General features: G+C 41.1%; 1 protein-coding gene across 1 annotated transcript in view; it reads right to left on the bottom strand.

The window, feature by feature from the left end:
• LOC141775846 (sodium- and chloride-dependent taurine transporter-like) overlaps window positions 1–11,815 on the bottom strand; it is a 51,126-nt gene extending 39,311 nt beyond the window's left edge. The window contains exon 1 of the mRNA XM_074649592.1: window positions 11,247–11,815. The gene's annotated coding sequence lies outside the window, so the exon portion shown is untranslated. The remainder of the gene's footprint in view (window positions 1–11,246) is intronic.
• Between the last annotated feature and the right edge of the window lie 8,539 nt (window positions 11,816–20,354).

Genomic DNA, 20,354 nt, shown 5'->3' with positions numbered 1-20,354 from the left:
GACTCTGTGATTGGTCAGAATGCTGAAGCAGTAACACAACCACAGCTGTAAATTTCCACCTGCCAAAGGGCACGAGAGAGTCCGAGGGAGAGACAGACATACTTAGTAGTCAGCAGACGTCTGTCATTGTGGAAAATGTCATGTCTTTATCTCTTTCCATCTGCCAGACTGCTGTACCCTTTCTCTTTTTCTCTCTCTTTCATTCCCTCACTATCGGACTTTCTGCAACTTCTCTACACACGGTTAAGGACAAGACGATGATGCTTTTTCTGTTGCTACCTATTGATACATATATTTCATTTTCCATGATTTCTTTACAAAATAATGTTTTTACCATGAATATATTCTACACACAGAAGCCACTTTTACCTTGCAATTAAAAAAAAAACCTGATGAGAAACGACGGCAAGACAAAGATATGAAATACATCATTAGGATGAGATATTATATTATTTCTATAGATCTGCACAAAGATAAAGGAAAGAGGCGATGAATATAGAAAAAGGAGAAAAAAACAAACGTTTCTGGTTTCAACAGCTCAACCCATTTCTTCTTTCCAGAGTTTCTGTGGATTCTCGTACAGATCTGCCCAACAAAATCTGCTTTTTCTTCCAGAGTTCAACTGTCCTTTCTATTTCTATGTGTATGTGTATATGTCCAGTATATCTGCCATCTATCTCATAGTGCAGCTAAAGACTCCTAAAAGTAGTTAATGATTTCACAAACACACACACCATCATTCATTCCTCATTTCATGACCAACTTCCTGGACAGTTAATTAATAACACTAAGGACACTGAGAGCATGTGTGTGTGTGTGTGTGTGTGTGTGTGTGTGTGTGTGTGTGTGTGTGTGTGTGTGTGTCAGTATTTCCTGCTTGAAGAGACAGTAGACTATGTCTGTGATAAGCTGTTAACAGCAGTAGATAGTAATGGCCATTAGTGATAGTAATATTCCTTCCGCTATAGAAGCGGACTGGCATATTGATGTGAATATAGTTTATAGATTATAGTACGGCTGTACAGAATATTTAAAAAGCTTCGAAGATGCATTCATAACGTTGACATTCAAATTATAAATCAACATTTGAATTTCATGTCTATTCATTTTAAGTTACATTTATATAACCACAATAACACCTTTTTTTCTTTTATTTAAGGGTGATGATGTCATAAAATATGACGACAGACATTCACAGCTTCATTTGAAAACATCACTGGAGGCTTTGAATATTAAAAAAATACATTCAGTACAGCCCTTGTTTATAGAAACACTTGAATGAATTCCAGCCCTAATTTATAGATGTATTTTAGTATAATTGTCTCGTTTGGTTCATTTTGGCTAAGCGAAAAAAATAAAAATAATAATCTTGTCAGTCCTGCTGTTAATATTAAAAACAGATATACACCACAATAGAGTTGGGTGTCATCAGCAAGTAAATGAGAGTCATAACAACCTCAATCCTTGCAAATGATGACCTCCAGTGGTAACACCTAAAGATTAAGAAGTAGAGGATTCACAATTGAGCATTGTGACACTCCGTGGAAGCTTTTAACTCATCTGTATGACAGCTACCACTGAAAGTAGGAGTGAAATGAGTCTCAAACGAGACTTCCACAGGCTTGGTAACATAGATCACCAAAAAAAAACATCTTTCCTGGTTTTCCTCCCATCTCTATTTCACTTATCTTAAAGATTCCAGAACAATAAACAATTTGTATTTGAAAAAAGGTTCATCTCCAAGACTTGAGCCTTATTTTCACATTGAGCTCATTCAGCCATCTATAACAAATAACAATCTATATATGTTGCGGAACTACAGGAAGAAGAAAGGGGAGATACAGAGGAGGAGGATGAAAGTTAATGAGATCCACAATCAATACTGATGCACATTAATATAAATGTTTAAAGAAGTAATCTGTGTGTAAATATAAATAGATGTTTGTTTTGCTACTTTATGTTTCTGCATCCTCCTTCAACCTTGTTGAGTTCACATAAGCGTTTAAAATGTGTAACACATTTACCCTCTGGTTGTCCTTTACAACATTAGCAACCAAGCAACACAGTAACAATCACTAACTTCCTCTCAAGATAAAGGTTGCATGCAAAATTCTAAACTAACGTGCTATTTAGTATGGTAAAACAGTATGTGAGATATTTTAGTTTGTACGAAACCTTAGTATGAAACCAATATGCAAATTGCATACTATTTCTGGTGAAATATTACAGTGTGCAACGCTGCACACGACAGCAGCATAAATATCCCACAATGCAACGTGGCAGTAACGACAACGTTCATAACAGACATTGACGGACAGCTCTGTAACATTAATAACGCTTCAATTTAACTGTAAGTATAAGATTTCAATTTTATATATTTTAAATTAGTTCAGACTTTGATTCTCACAAATCGTTGTTTTCGTCTCATGAGGCTGGGACGGGTTACCATGGTTATACTCTGCAACCGGCAAGGAGGCTCTCAGGAAGTGACGATGACTACTCAGTGCGTCCGAAAAGATACATACTACAGTTTATTCACATAAAAGTAGGTTGAACGATAGTACGCCTATTGAGTATGTAATGCATAGTATGTGATTTTGGCTTGATCAGGCTTGATCAGTGGCCCTACGCTACCCCTCTAGCGGTACCCCTCTAGTGTCAGTTTCGGCTCCTTCCATGCAAAATACACTTCCAATGTAGGTTTACTTAGTTTTTAGGTTTCCTTATGCAACAACACCACGTGGTTAGGTTTAGGAAACAAAACTACTTGGTTAGGCTTCAGGAACGAAAGTTGGGTTGAACTAAATGTGTTTTTTACATAAAATGACTATCCTTGTTATGAATCTGTTGTTAGTAAAGTCTGGAAGTTACAAAGCAAAACTATGGTAAAATAAATCAAAGTTGCTTTCACACGGTACACAAACATCCATCCAACCTCCCCTTCCACCAGTCCTACTCGGACTTTGTTGCTATTTAAACTACCTCATTTGCGCTGACCGTCTAATAATGACACGGATGGGTTAACATTGGCGTTAGTTGAAAGCCCGGTGCGTCCCATACAGACGCAGAGGTGTGCCTCGGCGCGTTGCGTTCACACACCGAGGGGCACTGACCAAGGTGCGCTACTTGCAGTACTGTGGCAGACCCTCGGTGTGGAAGAGCAGGAAGACATGCCTGGGGAGAAGGACGCACGGGCTACCTAGATTACTTTGCTGACACAGGCAACAGAGAATGGATGGAAATGAGCGGTGAGCATGAGCAGAAGTAGCTGCCATGGCTAATCTGCCGAAGAAAAGAGTGCCACCCAGAAAAGCTCCATCAGAAGACCCAAAGTAGAAGATGTCACCACCATACTGTTTGAAAGGTTGGTTGTCAGATGGGGAATTTGCAGATTCACATTGAAAGCGAGTTGTTTGAAGGTATGAAGGCGGTGAAAGTCATCAGCAGGAAACGTTGGTGTTGCACCGTTGCCTACAGTACAAGCTCCAGAGAGCGAGACTGGCCGTGGGAATCACAACGGAACTGAGGGATGATGTAAAGCTCATGCCAAAAGCTGGGTGTATAACATAGAGACTCATTGTATGGCATCTGTGTGTGTGATTTCTGGCCCAAGACTCATATAGTGACTTCAGAACCCAGCCAGCATTATACACACACACACACACACACACACACACACACACACACACACACACACACACACACACACACACACACACTCTCTCTAACCACTTACATAACATACTCTCCTATTTTAAGACCATGTACATTTCCACTGGGCTGACCACCTATTAAGTCTCTCCTCTCCTCCCTCCTCCTCCTCTGCTCCACATTTCTTTCACTCCTTCTCCTCATCTTCCTTCTTCTCTTTGTCCGATATCATCCTTTCCCTTTTTGTTTTGATCACATGTAAATGGATCATTGATTGATTCATTATTGCAAATGAGCTATTTAGGCCTTTCTGAACAGTGACTGGACTCGTTCCATTCTAGCTTTAAGGATGATCAACCGACTAAAAATCACAAGTGATATTTTACTCCTTTAACTCCCTCTCTCTTTCCATCACTATTTTCTCCTCATCTTCTTTCTCTTCTTTCATCTCTTCTAGATCTCCTGAAGTTGACTTCATCATATTTCACCATCTTTTCCCCTCCCCCTCGTTTTATCCTCCTCTCTACTCCTCCTCTTTCAACTTACTCCCTCTCCTCCATATCTTCTTGTTTTTCCTCCACTTTTTTACCTCTCCTCTTCATCAAACCCCCTCTCCTCCTCCACCTCTTCCCTCTACTGTCCCCATCCTTTCTGTCCTCCCTCTTTCCTCTTTTGTTTTCCTTTTGACCCACATCTTCTTTTTCATTTATTCTACGTCCTCCTCCCTCTCTTTGCATCTTCCTTTTCCTCCTATACCCATTTCTTCTCTCCTCTGCCTCCTTCCACATACACCCTTGTCCCTTCTTTTATCACTTTCATTTTAGAGAAATAGAAAGAGACAGACTTTATTGTGCATACAATAGTGTGAGAGAAAGGGATATGAGGAGAGGAAGAGGCAGGGAAGGGCAGGGAAAATGGGTGAGGGGCAGTGGGACAAACTAAAAGAGGGTCTAAGAAAGCTGTTAAAAGTTAACTGAGAAAAGGGGAGTTAAAAAAGAAAAAGGGAGGGGTATATAGGAACAGACAGAGGTTACTAAAAAGAGAGTGACAAGTTACATGCAGATAAAGACAAAAATAAATATGACAGATACAGATACAAAGAAAGCCAGCAAGATTAGAGACAGCACAAGATGACGGATAGAAAGTCAAGTATAACAAACAGTACCACTACAAGAATGAGTGCACATGAGAGAGATAGAGGAACAAACGGAGATAACAGGAAGAATAAAAGTTAAAGAAAAACAGAGAGGTGCATACCTTTCAGTCTAGAGTCAATATTCACTGTTGATTCTTGGTATTCTTTTTGTTATTTTGCATTCTAGTACAGAATGTCATGCAGGTCTTTAGGTTTCAGTCCTGTTTACACACACACCGCCAACATCCATCTCATTATCACACATTCCGGGACTTAAGTTTAAAGAAGATTTGTATCTAGCCTATCATATCAGAATGTGACTTGGCATTCATGAAATGATGTGAAACCAACAGATCAGTATGTGTAGTAGTATCACTCCACATTTCCAAAGAAGCCTTACTAGGGTCATAGTGGTTGTTCAGAGGAGGTTTGCCCTGACAGAGATCTCTGCTCTTATCCTGAGTGAGTCAGTTTAGTATTAAGCTGGGGTTTATCATGAATTACATGCTGGCTGGAAGACTGCGCCAGCTTTTATCATTTTAACCCTGCATTCATGTCATATCAGATATGTGGGGAGTACAAACTGCTAACTCTCAAAATTTCACATGAACACTGTGTCACCGAGTCAGATAACAAAATATTCTGCTGCCAGTAAGTCTGAGTCCTTAGATTAAGATAGAAATAAAGAGGAACTGCTTTACCAGCAGATGGCACTTAAACTACAGTTCATGCTAAATGAAATATCATCAATAGAGATCTTTTCAAAATCACAATTATTTCCATACCAAATGTGATAGTTTGTCAACTATAATGGTGATCATACCAGCATCAACAACAATATTCTTTTTTTCTGTTTACCCTCTCTGCTGCTGGAGGGCGCTTGTAGATTGAGTGATCCATTGAAGGGAATGGAGAATTATCAGTCAAGTATATCTCAGTCATAATCATAGACTGGATACAAGTAGTGGACAAAGTCACCGAGACGTCACCCATTGGTTTGTGGATTGACGTTTTGAAGATTAGGGTTAAGGTCTGCAATTGTTTATAGATATTTCACAGATTGATCATCTCTCTTGTGCTTTCTCAACACAATCCCTGCCCCCAGAAGAACAGAGCCACCGACTTTCTTTACTTACTGACCAAAGATAGGAATTGGCCTGGAAAAGTTAGCCCCTAAATACCAGACAAATATCACACTTCTTCAGCATAAACTAATATAAAGCTTTACATTGTGTAGAATAATTGACATTTTTTGTTTGTTGACATAAAGCATTCTCCACCAACTTGTTTGTTCTGGCAGATTGAGTTTGCTCAGTTGTCATGGAAGTGTAGATCTTCAAACTTTAGAATTTCATCCATGCTAACTTAAAGTGGTTTAAATATATGTCTGTTAAGTCACTATTAAAAGCCAAATGAAGTAACACAATGGTGACTGGGCCTATGGCCCGCACGAAGCCACCGGCAACTCTAGCAGCTACTAAAGTAGCACAAACGCACACACTGTTTGTCAGGACAGACAAACTAAACTAAACTAAATGTGCAGTGGAGACTTTTATAGAGGCTGCCTGCTAAATTAACGCTCCCGTGCGGGTGAACTGGAGACAGTGAACTGGAGACAGTGAACGCAGCATACGCTCCCGTACGGTTGAACTGGGTTCTCAGTTGTCTGTTGTGCTCATACACTGCAGCTGGTGCACCGATTGTCGGTTAACGGTTAATAATCGGTTAACAAGGATCGGTTATCGGTTAAGAAGATATGATCAAAATTAGCATCCCTACTGGAGAGACTATCCCAGTCTCAGTGTCCTGTCCATCCACTCCGTTAACATACGGGTGCGTCGCCACTCTTCGTAAAACTGCATGAGAGGGCGAGCCACCATCTGTGATGCAACCGTTAGAAAGCTGTGATATCAGGTGCCCTGTCCCGCCGTTTTTCTCGCCTTCTCACCGTTGCGTTGTTTCACTTCGCCTCAGTCTTCTTAAATGACTGGGCGAGAGGCAAGAGGCAAGTGACGAGAGGCAAGTCAGAATCAGAATCAGAATCAGAATGGTGTTTATTGCCAGGTGTAAGGGGTATACACGAGGAATTTTCTTTGGCTTATTGGTGCGAGGCAAACAGTATAATAACAAAGAATAGATAAACGTTAGAATAAAATAAGAATAAAAAATGTACAATTTACAAAATAAGCTATAAAATAAACATGGTATAAACAGATAGCGCAAGTGGCGACTGACCTGCGATTTCTCCTCCTCTAAGCATTTGAAGCGCTGATGAAACAGACGAAACTGACCCAAAGAGCCCCTCTGCAACAATGAGGGCTCCAAGGAGATCATCTTGGTCCTTCTGCGGAAGAGTCATGAATCCAAGCCCCTCGTGACTTTCTTCTCTCTGACCAGCCAGCTGATTGTGGAAGCAGGTGGGCCAAGAGGCCTTCGTCTATGGGGGGCACGCCGGGGCAAGACGCCTCCGTGCGGGCCTGAACCCTGAGAACATCCACCATACCTGCTACTGGGGCTCTCATCTTCAATGGATGGCGCCAGGACGCCTCGAGATGAAAGCTGTCTGAGGTGGATGAGCTGGGCCGTAAATGTCGTGGCAAAGATGGCCATAGCGGGCATCTCGGCAGCTTCAAGCTCAGAGTCGCTGTCAACACAGCGGAGTCTGACTCTGCAGCGTTAAAAATGATCCCATTTCTGCTCTCATCGAATCTTGGGAATCGACCTTCAGGCCAGGCGGTCTGGAGGTTGCTGAAGCCCTCCTCCGAGGCATAGGAAGCAAACATTGTGAAGATCCATCCCGGCGATGAGGCCAGGGCACGATGGGCACTGGCAAGGTTCTTGTAGAGGCGGCTTCAACCCCTGGAGATGAAGCAATCGGTCGCTGAAGAGAAAAGGATGCCAGGCAGTGCTGGACACTGCCTTATAGGGATGTCACGGTACCAGAAATCTAGTAGTCGATACCAATACCAGTAAATTTACACGATTCTCGATACCAATTCGGTACCACGGTAAAAAAACAATAAATCCCATGTAATTCAACCCGCACTCCTTTTATTAAAACATTTGAACATTACAAAAAACAGAAGCATGTAGCCTTTAAGTAATAAATAAAAAGAAACATCTATTAACATTGCAAAACAGAACAGAGGCATGTAGCCCTCAAGTATCTAAAACAAACCATATTGTCTGGATGTCTGTCTTTGAGGTGCTTTGCTAAATTGGAAGTATTTCCTCCTTTGGAAAGAAAAGTACGACGGCACCGTTACTGCACCGAATACTGTTTTTTGCAAATCTATTGTAACATTGCGTGTGGCTCACTTGTAGAAGAAGGGAGACTGGAAACGGTTCCTCTTTTGCACTCAACAGAGCTGGATTTATTCCCTGCCGCAGCTCACAAACTACCCGGATTTGGAGGTGTGTCGGAAAATAATAACAACTGGCCGGTCGGTTGCTTAGCGTTTTCGCTCTTGTTCATTGCACGTAGCTTGGCTAACTAGCCGCTAACTGCTGTTACCATGGCTGTTACGGCGTTCTTCTTCTTCCTTCATTTCACAGCAGATGAGAACACTTGTAAGCGTATACTGCCCACATTAGATCCGGAAGAATCGCATCTCCAGGACCTCCACTCCGGTACCAAATGACCATTACAGGAATCGTTCGGTACCTTTGGTACCGAAGAAAACGAGTACCGTCACATTTTTAGAATTTAAGTACCGAGTTGGTACCGAAGTATCGGGTCTCATGACATCCCTACTGCCTTATATACTGTGGTGATGCATGTATTCAGTAGACACGTCCTGATTAGCAGGCTATGTTTCTGCAAATCTCAGTGGGCAAACACGTGCGTGTGATTGGAAGAAAGTATTACCCATAGAGTCCAGTAGAAGGCAGAGCCTGTGTGAGTTAGAACTGTTTTTGCATACCTTCACTGATGTATACGGTATATGATGGCCCCAGGGGGAACATCTTGTTACTAAAATGAGAATACCTAGAATCAGTCTGTATTTATGAGGGGATTGAAAATCATACCGTCGGGATTTCTAAATACCCTGGTATACCATAATACCACCCAACCCTAACACACACACACACACACACTCACACAAACACACGGAAACACACATTGCATTAGCTTCAGCGTACTGAATTAATAAATAAATGATTTAACAGCAAACAAGCCTGCAGTTAATACAGCAGATCAGATCAGTGCTGCTTTGATCAACTGACGGGAAGACTACCATTCCTCAAAAACTACAACATTCCAGTACATTTTCACATTGAATAAATATATAAACATGCAACTGGATACATGAAAATACCCTGTGACATGCAGGCAGTGATGCATTTTGTGTGTTCAAGTGATGCTTTTTTTTCTCATAATCAGGAGCAAGAAAAAGTGTTCCACCTACAGAACCCAGCACAGGACACAAAGACAGCATTCTAGTCAACCCTGAGGTGTGTCTCTGGATGGGATGCAGTAGTTCTAATGCCATCCCAAGCTCACAGTGGCCCATTCACAAGAGTGAACATCAGAGTGAACATCAGCTTGTCGAGCTTGCCAGGAGCTCACACACACATCTACCCAGGTAGGACCTTTATAGCAGTTTATCAGCCAGTCAGTGTGATCCAGCCCAACTACGGCTACAACAAAACAGTCCCAAAAATGTAACGTTACATTTTGTTTCAGCATTTTCTCAGCCACCTTCTACATTTCCCTCAAATGATGACTAGGTGTGGTTGGTCACCATATTTTGAAGAGCTGCCAACTAACAACAACGTCTTTCCTCTAGGTTTCAGGGCAGGGTTTTATTGACCCATGAAGAACTAAATGCTGCTTCAGGGGCTTTTCCACTACAATTCTTGGCGAAAAATGCTGAATCTTTGACATTTTGGGCACAAAATACCAGCAACTGACAGCTGTAAATATAAAAGAAAAGTATCTCCCTTCAAAATTCCATATCAGTCTGACCTTGGTATGTACTGTGTCACTAAACAGAGTCATCTTCAAAACTACAGGGTTGGCATTTGATAACATTGAGTGGAATCTAAAGCTTCACTTTTCACCCTATTTAGATTGATGAAATGACTTTACATATAGGATGATAATTATGTTTATAGGATGTTTTATACGGGGCTCTTTGCTAACCTAAATAATCCATGATAGGTTTGTTGGACTCTGAGCGTTAACAACTCTGGGTCAACTCTGACATTTGTGGTGTACTAGATGGTGGAAACTATGGCTATACTTCCCATACACTGTCAACAACTTCTATTTGCCAAATTATCCAAAATAATGCATTTCTTCTTCATATTAAAACAAAACTCTAATATTCATATTCCATATTATTATATATTCCAAAATATCTTCATCATTGTCACTAGTGGTTAATCACTGAGGCTGTTCACCAAAAAGGCCAAACAATATATATACATATATATATATATACAGTATATATATATATATATATATATATATATATATATATATATGTATATGGTGCTGGGGTGGTGCAGGAAAGAGAGTGAGAGAGCGAGAGAGAGAGAGAGAGAGAGAGAGAAAGAAGGATAGAGAAAGAGAGAGAGAGAGACAGAGAGAGAGCGAGAGGGAGAGATATAGAGAGAGAGGGATAGAGAGAGAGAGAGAGAGAGAGAGAGGAGGGGGGGAGGGGGGACTCGTGGTTAGAGGAAGCAGCGCACGCTGTGCAACGTGCGACTGACGAGCATCTCCTCACCGCTCTGATCTCTGATCTCTTCACTTCCCCTTTCTGGTTTAGTTCAATAACGGAATTTAATGAAATAAAGTCAGAATAAAGTACACGAGTCTTCCTTCCGTCTGAACATCTGGACATGTGGACAGATGTGAAACAGAAACACACTGTGTACTGTATAGAGCTTATACAAGAAAAGGACCACTGAAGACCTGAAAGTCTATAACATGGACTGCTCCATATCCTCCACAAGACGGATATATAATAATATATAAATCAATAAATCAATAATATCCCTTCAAAGCATTTGGTGCACGCACGGGGAAATAGTCTGCACGGAACACGTGAAGAAGACGTGGAAAATAAAACACCAGGTTGCATTTAAAGCTGTTCACAAATTGAAAATCCACCAGCACAGGAACCAACGCACGGAGAGAGGACAGTGCGTGTCCAGCAGCATCTCCACCACGCTCACACACACTAGCACCAGTAAAAGCATCCATAAACATAATAAAGCATCATAAGCTACTAATTGATTAAATGCACGTGGACAACTCGTCTTAACTGCTCCGCTTGATATAAACATCATCTCATTGAGCCACAATACAGATAGAAATAAAGGCATTCAAATCACAGTTATTATAATAATGGTAATAAATGACTGAGAGCAGCCCAGTCAAACCCCCCCCCCCCCTCTCCCCTGCTGTAGAGGTGTGTATCGAGCATGTCTGTCTCTAGGTTGTGTCCGTTACCTGCTCTGTTGATGGAATAATAGCTGTTATTTTGTCCTTTTAATGTCCTCTGTGCGCGCTCCCTGCTCCGTGTCCTGCTGTGTCCGTGAGAGCGACTGAGGGTTGTGCGCGTTGGTAGCCGATATTTTCGCTTGTTTCTAAGCCTCTCTTTCTGACCTTTGTCTCTGAAAACGGGGGGACATGAGACATCCGCGGCAGTGGAAAAACACCGGCACTGCCTCCTCTGCTCTCCGAGCAACAGGAGAGCTGGTGACGCGTTAGAGCCCGCCTCTCAGCTCTGGCAAGTGCGCCATTACACGAGTGAGAGTGGAACTGGAGCTGATGCGAGCTGTGCCAAGCCGGGCCATTCTCCAGGTCCGCTGGTGACCTCTAACATGTCCTGTTGCCCTTCTTCTCCTCGTATTCCACCATCACTAACCCACTGGGAGAGCCTCAACACTCCGCCAAGTCATACAGACATATTTCCAAAGTAGGAAGTGGAGGTTTACCAGCACCACGTGAATGCAGCCCCCCCACACACACACACGCACACACGCACACGTTTCACATTGGTTGGTATCTGAAGCGGCTCTCATGGGTCCACACTCAGCTTCTTAGCTGCTCCTGGATACCCTCATCCGCCCACCCCCAGTACGCACGCGCCCGTGAGCAAGCGCTGGAGTGCACGCGGGGGTGGAAATAAAGGAACACAGTGTGAGGAGTCTGTGCAGCTGATCCACCACACAGAGGAACAGCAGCAGCATTACTACCACCTATAAACACAGCTATTCATTAACATTACTACCACCTAAACACAGCTATTCATTAACATTACTACCACCTAAACAGCTATTCATTACTACCACCTAAACACAGCTATTCATTAACATTACTACCACCTAAACAGCTATTCATTACTACCACCTAAACACAGCTATTCATTAACATTACTACCACCTAAACACAGCTATTCATTACTACCACCTAAACACAGCTATTCATTAACATTACTACCACCTAAACACAGCTATTCATTACTACCACCTAAACACAGCTATTCAGGGACATTACTACCACCTAAACACAGCTATTCAGGGACATTACTACCACCTAAACACAGCTATTCATTAACATTACTACCACCTATAAACACAGCTATTCATTAACATTACTACCACCTAAACACAGCTATTCAGTAACATTACTACCACCTAAAAACAGCCTATTAACATTACTACCACCTATAAACACAGCTATTCATTAACATTACTACCACCTAAACACAGCTATTCATTACTACCACCTAAACACAGCTATTCATTAACATTACTACCACCTAAACACAGCTATTCATTACTACCACCTAAACACAGCTATTCAGGGACATTACTACCACCTAAACACAGCTATTCAGGGACATTACTACCACCTAAACACAGCTATTCATTAACATTACTACCACCTATAAACACAGCTATTCATTAACATTACTACCACCTAAACACAGCTATTCAGTAACATTACTACCACCTAAAAACAGCCTATTAACATTACTACCACCTATAAACACAGCTATTCATTAACATTACTACCACCTAAACACAGCTATTCAGTAACATTACTACCACCTAAACACAGCTATTCACTAGCATTACTACCACCTAAACACAGCTACTCTGTAACATTACTACCACCTAAACACAGCTATTCAGGGACATTACTACCACCTAAACACAGCTATTCAGTAACATTAACATTACTACCACAAAACTAGACTTCTGCACCTTCATGGCTCTGTTTTCAGGCTTTAAATAATGTAGCCCGCGACAGGAGACTGGTCACTGGTCGTTTCAGAGAGTTCCTATTGGCTGTTCATTCAACAGGCAGCTGTCAATCACTCGCAAACTCGATCAAACGGTCAAACTTTATTTTTGAGACACGTACTGTGAAGTTTCAGTGCATTGTCTCCCCATACATTACTATACTTTTCCCTGCGGAATTTGTAGTTTTGTGGTAATATTTGCTTAATAGATTTATTGCAAATAAGTTGAGAATAATAAGGATCCTTAGTGGATGAATCACAGGGTGGCTGTGGTTCAGAGGCAGAGCAGGTCGGCTACCAATCGGAAGATTGGTGCTTCGATCCCCGGCTCCTCCAGTCTGCATGCCGAGGTGTCCTTGAGCGAGATTCTTGTGAACATGTGAATGAGTATTTACCTGCAGGTTGCTACCTTGCATGGCAGCTTCTGCCATCAGTGTATGCGAATGTGTGTGTGAATACTGAAAAGACTAGAAAGGTGCAAGTCCCTTTAGCATCCTAACATTTTGTTGATTTTGCTGACCGTCTAGACAAGGGGTCTCCAAACTTTTCTCCTCTGAGAGCTACTCTGACAAAATGAAAGTGTCCGAGAGCTCCTCATATTTTATATTATTAGTAACATTTATTCACGTGCCCCAATGGCTAGCTCACAGCCGCTGCTCTGCACTGTTCTCATGCAGCTGTTAAAGATGATAATGTCTGGAAGCGTAACACCCACCCTCCAGTCCCCCCTCAGGTAAACACTGTTAGCTGTCTCTCTGTCAGCACTTTCACTGTTAGCACCGTTAGCTGCGAGCCGATGGCTCGCCGTCGCCATGTTGAGAGCTGTTGAGAGGCAATAGAAATGCTCCCAATACTGTATTTAGCACCTTTAACAAAAGGTGTCCCATTTTATAACAAGTCAGCTTTTATAGCTGTTGCATCAAAGAGCACTCGGCAGAACAATCAGGGTGAAGAGAGTCCATTTTAAAACAGACTTTTAGCTGAAAGCATTCATTTGTTCCCCCTCTGCTTCTTTTGCTTCCTGTGGCCCAGCATTTTCATCCATCCATCATCCCATTGAAAAGAGGTGAACCATTTGAATACTTTGACAGACATTTTAAGACTGCAACATGTCCGATAAGGAAAAGATCAAGAGCAGAGGCTTGTTTTATATCCTACACTATATTCAAATAAGGCACATAAAAATGATTTTTCAAACTGTTTGTTGTTCATTATGTTCCAGAGTTAGACCCTGGCTCAGCTGACCTACGTCTGTCATGTGTAAAAAATTACCACGAAGGCTCAGCCATCTGTGTGAATGAGTATTTACATTAGATCCTGATGGGCAGGTTGGCACCTTAGCAGCCTCTGCCACCAGTGTATGCATGTGTGTCGAATGTGTGTGTGAAGGGGTGAATGCTGACATGTAGTGTAAAGCACTTTGAGTGGTCGGAAGACTGGAAAGGCGCTGTATAAATGCAAGTCCATTTACCATTTACCACGTCTAAGGACATTTTGGGTATGTTTACATTTTAAAACTAAGAATTAAGTGATTTCTTTACATTTCTCACACAAATTGATGTTCCAGATGTTTGATTTTTGCTCTATGCTGATCATATAGCTCCACCTTTCTGCCTCTTGGCTTTTAATAATTGTATTCACTTTTAGGTAGTTTTGAAAAGCCTTTCACTGAGGCCATGATGGAGAATCTATTGGCCAAAATCATCTTGACTAGGTCATTCCATTTACATCTCTAGGGGCAATGTCAGTGTTAACCTCCGTCCTAAAAACTCTTTATATCCACGTCTTATCTTGAGCCCTTGATAGGTAGTGAATGTCACCCCTCCACTGTTTTTCAAACACTATCTTACTGTTGTATTTGTGCTGGCGTTAGGTGATGACAGAGAGTAACCTCCCAGATATAGGTTGTGGTTTTGGGAGGCACAAATGAGGAAATTAGATTAACGCAGCCAGCTGAGTAAGAATGACACATTCAGGCATATGTAAAATGATCTAAATAGTGGTGTTAAGAGAGGAAGCAAACCTGGATGTTTAAGACCATATACATGTTTTAATAAAACCAGAAATACTTTTCTTTGCCTAAGGTTGGGACACATTAAACAGTCTAATCTAAGAAATTCAACAGTAGACATATTCATTCAACTAGGCAGCATTCGTCTTTGAAGATGAGTGAGTGAGTAATGAGTGAAGCTTTAATAATAATACATCAGATTTATATAGTGTTTTAGATAAGATAAGATAAGATAAGATAAGATATACTTTTATTGTTCCCGTGGGGATATTTTTCCTGGACTCTGTCCAACTGCAGTTCCAAACACTAAATTAAAACAACATCAACAAGAATAATAAACGATTCCACATAAGACAGGGAAACAGTTTCACAGAAACAGATGTTTCAACACATACACAGTCCACGTACATAATGGCACATACCATCACACACACCATGGCAGACATTGCACCCAGGTAGTGCACTGCACCGTCTACCGGCTTGCCCATATTGCACAGACAATAGCCCAATATTACACAGATGCAACATATTGCACTGTCCCTATTTAACATAGTGCACTGTCCCTATTTAACATATTGCACTGTCATTATGATAGCTTTATGTTACGAGTTGTGGAGAAGTTTAATAGACATCGGCAAGAATGAATGTTTGTAACGGTTCAATCTGCACCGTGGGACTCTATATCTCCTGCCGGAAAGTAAAAGTTGGTACTCCTGATGTAAGATGTGAGTTGGGTCTGACACAATTTTCTGTGCCTGTTTGATGACAGACTGCTCATAAAGCAACTGGAGGGTAGGGTGGTTTTTGACCCAAATAATCTTCATGGCAGTCTGCACCAGGCGAGAACTCTGTGACCTCAACTGCACAGTCAGGTTACCGTACCAGGCCGCGAGGCAGTATCTTATGATACTTTCCAAGACAGCCCGGTCCTTTTCAAAGTTCTCAAAGACGCGTTACATACTGTAGGATGAAATACAAAAACAAGCAGTAAACTCTTTAATACAGACAGAAAAAAATAAGAATAAAATTAAAGAAAATATTAGAATAAAATGGTATCGACTGAAAAATAAAAACATGAGGGCAGGGAGCTTGGGAAGGCAAGTCTGAAGAGGTGTGTTTTGAGGGCCTTTTTGAATGATGACAATGTGGAAAAGATATAGAATTCATTCGAAAAGAGATCTCCACCACTCTAATCAGTGTTGATCATCAGAGATGGTACCCTACTTGAGAGATTACTTTTATTCAAGTAGAACACCAATTAAAGAAAGCTTGTTCAGTTTAAACCATTTAGATCAAAGTAAGAATTTGCCTCAGGAATAAGTGTGGGAAAATGTTTATGGGAAATAAATATGCTAGTGTCATCAGCAAAAAGTTAAAAAAAAAATAATAATAATAAAAGAAAATATATATATATATATATATATATATATATATATATGTATAAAGATGAAGATGCAGTGATGAAGTTATAAATGCAAATGTAATGTGAATTACCATGAATTAACAAAAACAACAAAAAAAAAGCTTCACTGTTTCTTGGGGGCTTAAAATGTCGACTCCATATGACTTGAGCTGACCCATGACCCATCACAAGCCTCTTGAAAGGAAGAAAGAGAGGAAAAAGAAATAAAGAAAGATTTCCTGGCAGTTCAACTAAGCTCTATTATCATCAAAACTAAATTAACTTTGTGGGCTGGGGAATAACAGCAGACATAATTTCTTGAAAAGCATTTTAAAATAGATATTTTTGCTGTTGATGTTTATTACCGCTACCAGTTCATGCGCACAGGCATCTCGTGCACTCTGAGCCAGGACACCCACATGCACCCATAGCTACTGGAGCATTATCTATTCAGAGCAAATTGGCAGGGTCCATGTGTTGCTAAAGTTAACCAAGAAAAATTGGCACGACGTCGCTCACAGGCGAAAGCAGCGGGATGAAGATAAGGATGGTTTTACTGCTTCATGTCAACAGTCAACAGTCAACAGTCAACAGTCAACAGTGCCTTATAATGTGTAGAAAAAGTAAAGAGACAAAACAAGCTAGTGAATTGCTAAATTTTTATTAGTGAAATAAAGTTGTCTGTGGAAATTGTGTTGAATCCTGGACATTCTGCACCTTCCTGCAATGAGCTGTGTCATTGGACGGCAGTGGGCAGGGACAGTTCATTTTCAGTACGTGATGATGAACCCATTGACCTTACACTTAGTATGGGGTGTCAAAATACACCAGAGTTTCGTCTCTTTGCTTCCATACTCTTTGATTTGAATATATCACCCACGGCTTGAAAACTACCTTTGCATCTGTGCAACATATTTTTCTCACAAGCCAATCAGAGCAGGCCGGGCTTTTTTGGGAGGGGGGTCTTAAAGGGACAGGCGCTAAAATGGAACGTTTCAAACAGAAGGTCAATACAGGTATATTCAGTCAGACAGTATGAGAAAAATAGTGTTTTTTGAACAATAAAGCATGTAAACATGTTCTGGTAGAAACCCCAAATCCAAGTAGGAACCTGAAAATGAGCATGATATGTCCACTTTAATGCTCTCCAGTTTGCAAGCAGAGTGGACACAGTTGAAAACCTGTGCTTGAATCAAGAATTGCTAAAATGAAAAATGTGCAAAAGTTCACATACATTTTGGAAACACTGGCAGGAACATTGTTGTCAGTGTTACGATGATGGTCTGTCCACACTGTGTGATTTAAAGATACGGAGGCAACAATGGAACTGTCCTTGTATTTTGCATATAACCCTAACTTTGAAATAATGTTTTATTATTTGTTCACAAATAAGTTATGACGAACACTTCACTGATTATTTGACACAGTCCTCCCACTTGGAGCACTGGCAGTGACACAAACTCTCAACTGAGTACGCATTTGCACACGTTCATAGCCTATAGTGCATGTGGGGGTGGGACTCATGCAGACAGATCTCAATCATCATCAGCCTGATCTTCCTGTTATATGGGCCGGTTAGTAAAAAAAAAAAAAGAAAAGACAGTTGCGTCGGCCCAAAAGGCACGTGGCCCACGGGGAAAGTACCTGGTATTCCAGATGGCAGCAAACAACTTTTTCTTAAGATCTAGTGGAGTAATGGCATCCCTAGCAGAGAATGAAATCACTCTCCCTCTGTGTGTGTTGTAATCCGAGCTTCCGTGCTTTGTTTCCATAGCTGGGCCGGCCGTGCGTGCATGTAAGTGTATGTGAGTCCCTGTTTGTGTGCCCCACTGGCTAGCTAATGGCCGCCGCTCTGCACTGTGCTCATAGTGGTGGTTACCGCTGATAACGCCGTCCTAATCCTCTCAACATGTTAAAACAAAAGCTGCAACAAGTCATAGTTGACTGCTGTACTTGCTGACCAGCCCTCACTTCTCTCTCTCTCTTCCATTTTTACAAAGAACATCCAGTAATCCGCCTTTTTTTGTACATAGTGTTTATTAATTTACCTATGCTGTTTTTAGCCATTTTCTCATGTGTTTGTCATACTGTATTGTATCTGTGCTGTTTGTGTCGCTTGTGTGGACTGTGTCTTTATGCTATTGCTACTGCCTCTTGGCCAGGTCATCATTGTAAATGAGAATTGGTTCTCAATTGATTTTACCTGGTTAAATAAAGGTCAAATAAAATAAAATAAAAATAATAGACGGCGTTGTTGCGGAAGTGCAGCGCTCATACTGAGGAAGCAATCCCTTTTAAACTATATAAAAATGTGATAAACAATGATAAAAGTATTAATCCTATAACACTGTTTTTACTACTGAAACAGCATACAATCATAGTGCTGCTGTATTGATCCCAGTGCTGTAATACTCACACTGGCCACTGTAACTCACAGCTCTAGTGATGTAATGCTGATCCAAGCAACCTTGCAGCTGCAGGGGGCCCAAAACAGGGAATCTGGCAGAGGAGGTACCAAGATCATATGTATGGCAGAGGTCATATGCTGATTAGTAAGACAGAGACCAGTAGAATTGAGGAATACCACAATTTACGATGACAGGAAAATAGGAGGTGAGTTCTTTGTTCCAAGTATATAAGGTTATGATCTAAAGACCGCGGACAGTTGCGTCCGGACAGATGTGTCCGGACCTGCTCGGGTTTTGGTTGTGTTTGTGTCTGTTGATATTAAACACGATGAAAACTCTGCTTTTTGCAAAATACTTGTACAGCATTATGTGATTCATTTGAGTAACCTGTGTTGACTTTCTGACTCCATTAAAATTTAACCTGAAGAATATTGAGCTGGGATCTCTGCCGTTCCTGGCCCAAGGCTTGAGATTTCCAGACTCAACATTTGGTGAGCTGAAGCCAGGAGTGTCGGCGCTGCCGAGGACCTGAGGACCTGGGAAAACCACGCCCGCACCGAAACACACCAGTTTTGTGGCCACAAAAAAGGTAGGAAGAGCTTTTTTCTTCTAAATTGACTCTGTGTTTCGGTGTGGAGCTGGCAATCCGCCGGTGTTTAAGGTACCTTTGCTGCCTGCTACCAAAAGAACCTAGTTAACCATATTTAAGTTAAAATTGCTAATATTTAAATAAACAAGTCACACATAAATTGTCTAAAGTATAAACTGATTTCACTGGCTAAAACAAGTCCATTGCAAATGCATGCGCTTAGTGTTTTTATAATTTACCATGGTGAGGAAAGTATGGAGGAATGAATGTTGAAAGTAAATGAGCCTATTAGAGAATAGGTTGAGTGAGGGTAAAGATAAGTAGATTAGGGATATTGACAGGTTGTTTAAAGATAAGAAGGGCTTGTATATTGCAGCTGTGTTGTTATTGTTGTTGTTATATCATTTATGGTATTTAAATAGAGTTTTGATTTAAAAGGGACAGGTTGATTCCCTAGAGTTTTGATTTTTGATTTAAAAGGGACAGGTTGATTCCCTAAAGTTTTTATTTAAAAGGGACAGGTTGATTCCCTAGAGTTTTGATTTTTGATTTAAAAGGGACAGGTTGATTCCCTAAAGTTTTTATTTAAAAGGGACAGGTTGATTCCCTAGAGTTTTGATTTTTGATTTAAAAGGGACAGGTTGATTCCCTAAAGTTTTTATTTAAAAGGGACAGGTTGATTCCCTAAAAATAGTAAGTGAATAAGCCGGCATAGTTTCTGCGGATACCGCGTTTTTTTTTCTGCATGAGTTCTGGCCATTTCTAGGATTTTGTCAGATCAAGCAACGGACTGAACGGGTAGATAACTAGTAAAGTTTGGTTTTATTGATTAGCCTGTTTGAGCTAAGAGTTGATAAAAGTAAGTGAATAAGCCGGCATAGTTTCTGCGGATACCGC

Source organism: Sebastes fasciatus, chromosome 1 (genome assembly GCF_043250625.1).
Source record: "Sebastes fasciatus isolate fSebFas1 chromosome 1, fSebFas1.pri, whole genome shotgun sequence".
Classification (NCBI taxonomy): domain Eukaryota; kingdom Metazoa; phylum Chordata; class Actinopteri; order Perciformes; family Sebastidae; genus Sebastes; species Sebastes fasciatus.
Note: the sequence above shows the minus strand (reverse complement) of the source record. Positions and strands in the feature narration are given on the sequence as shown.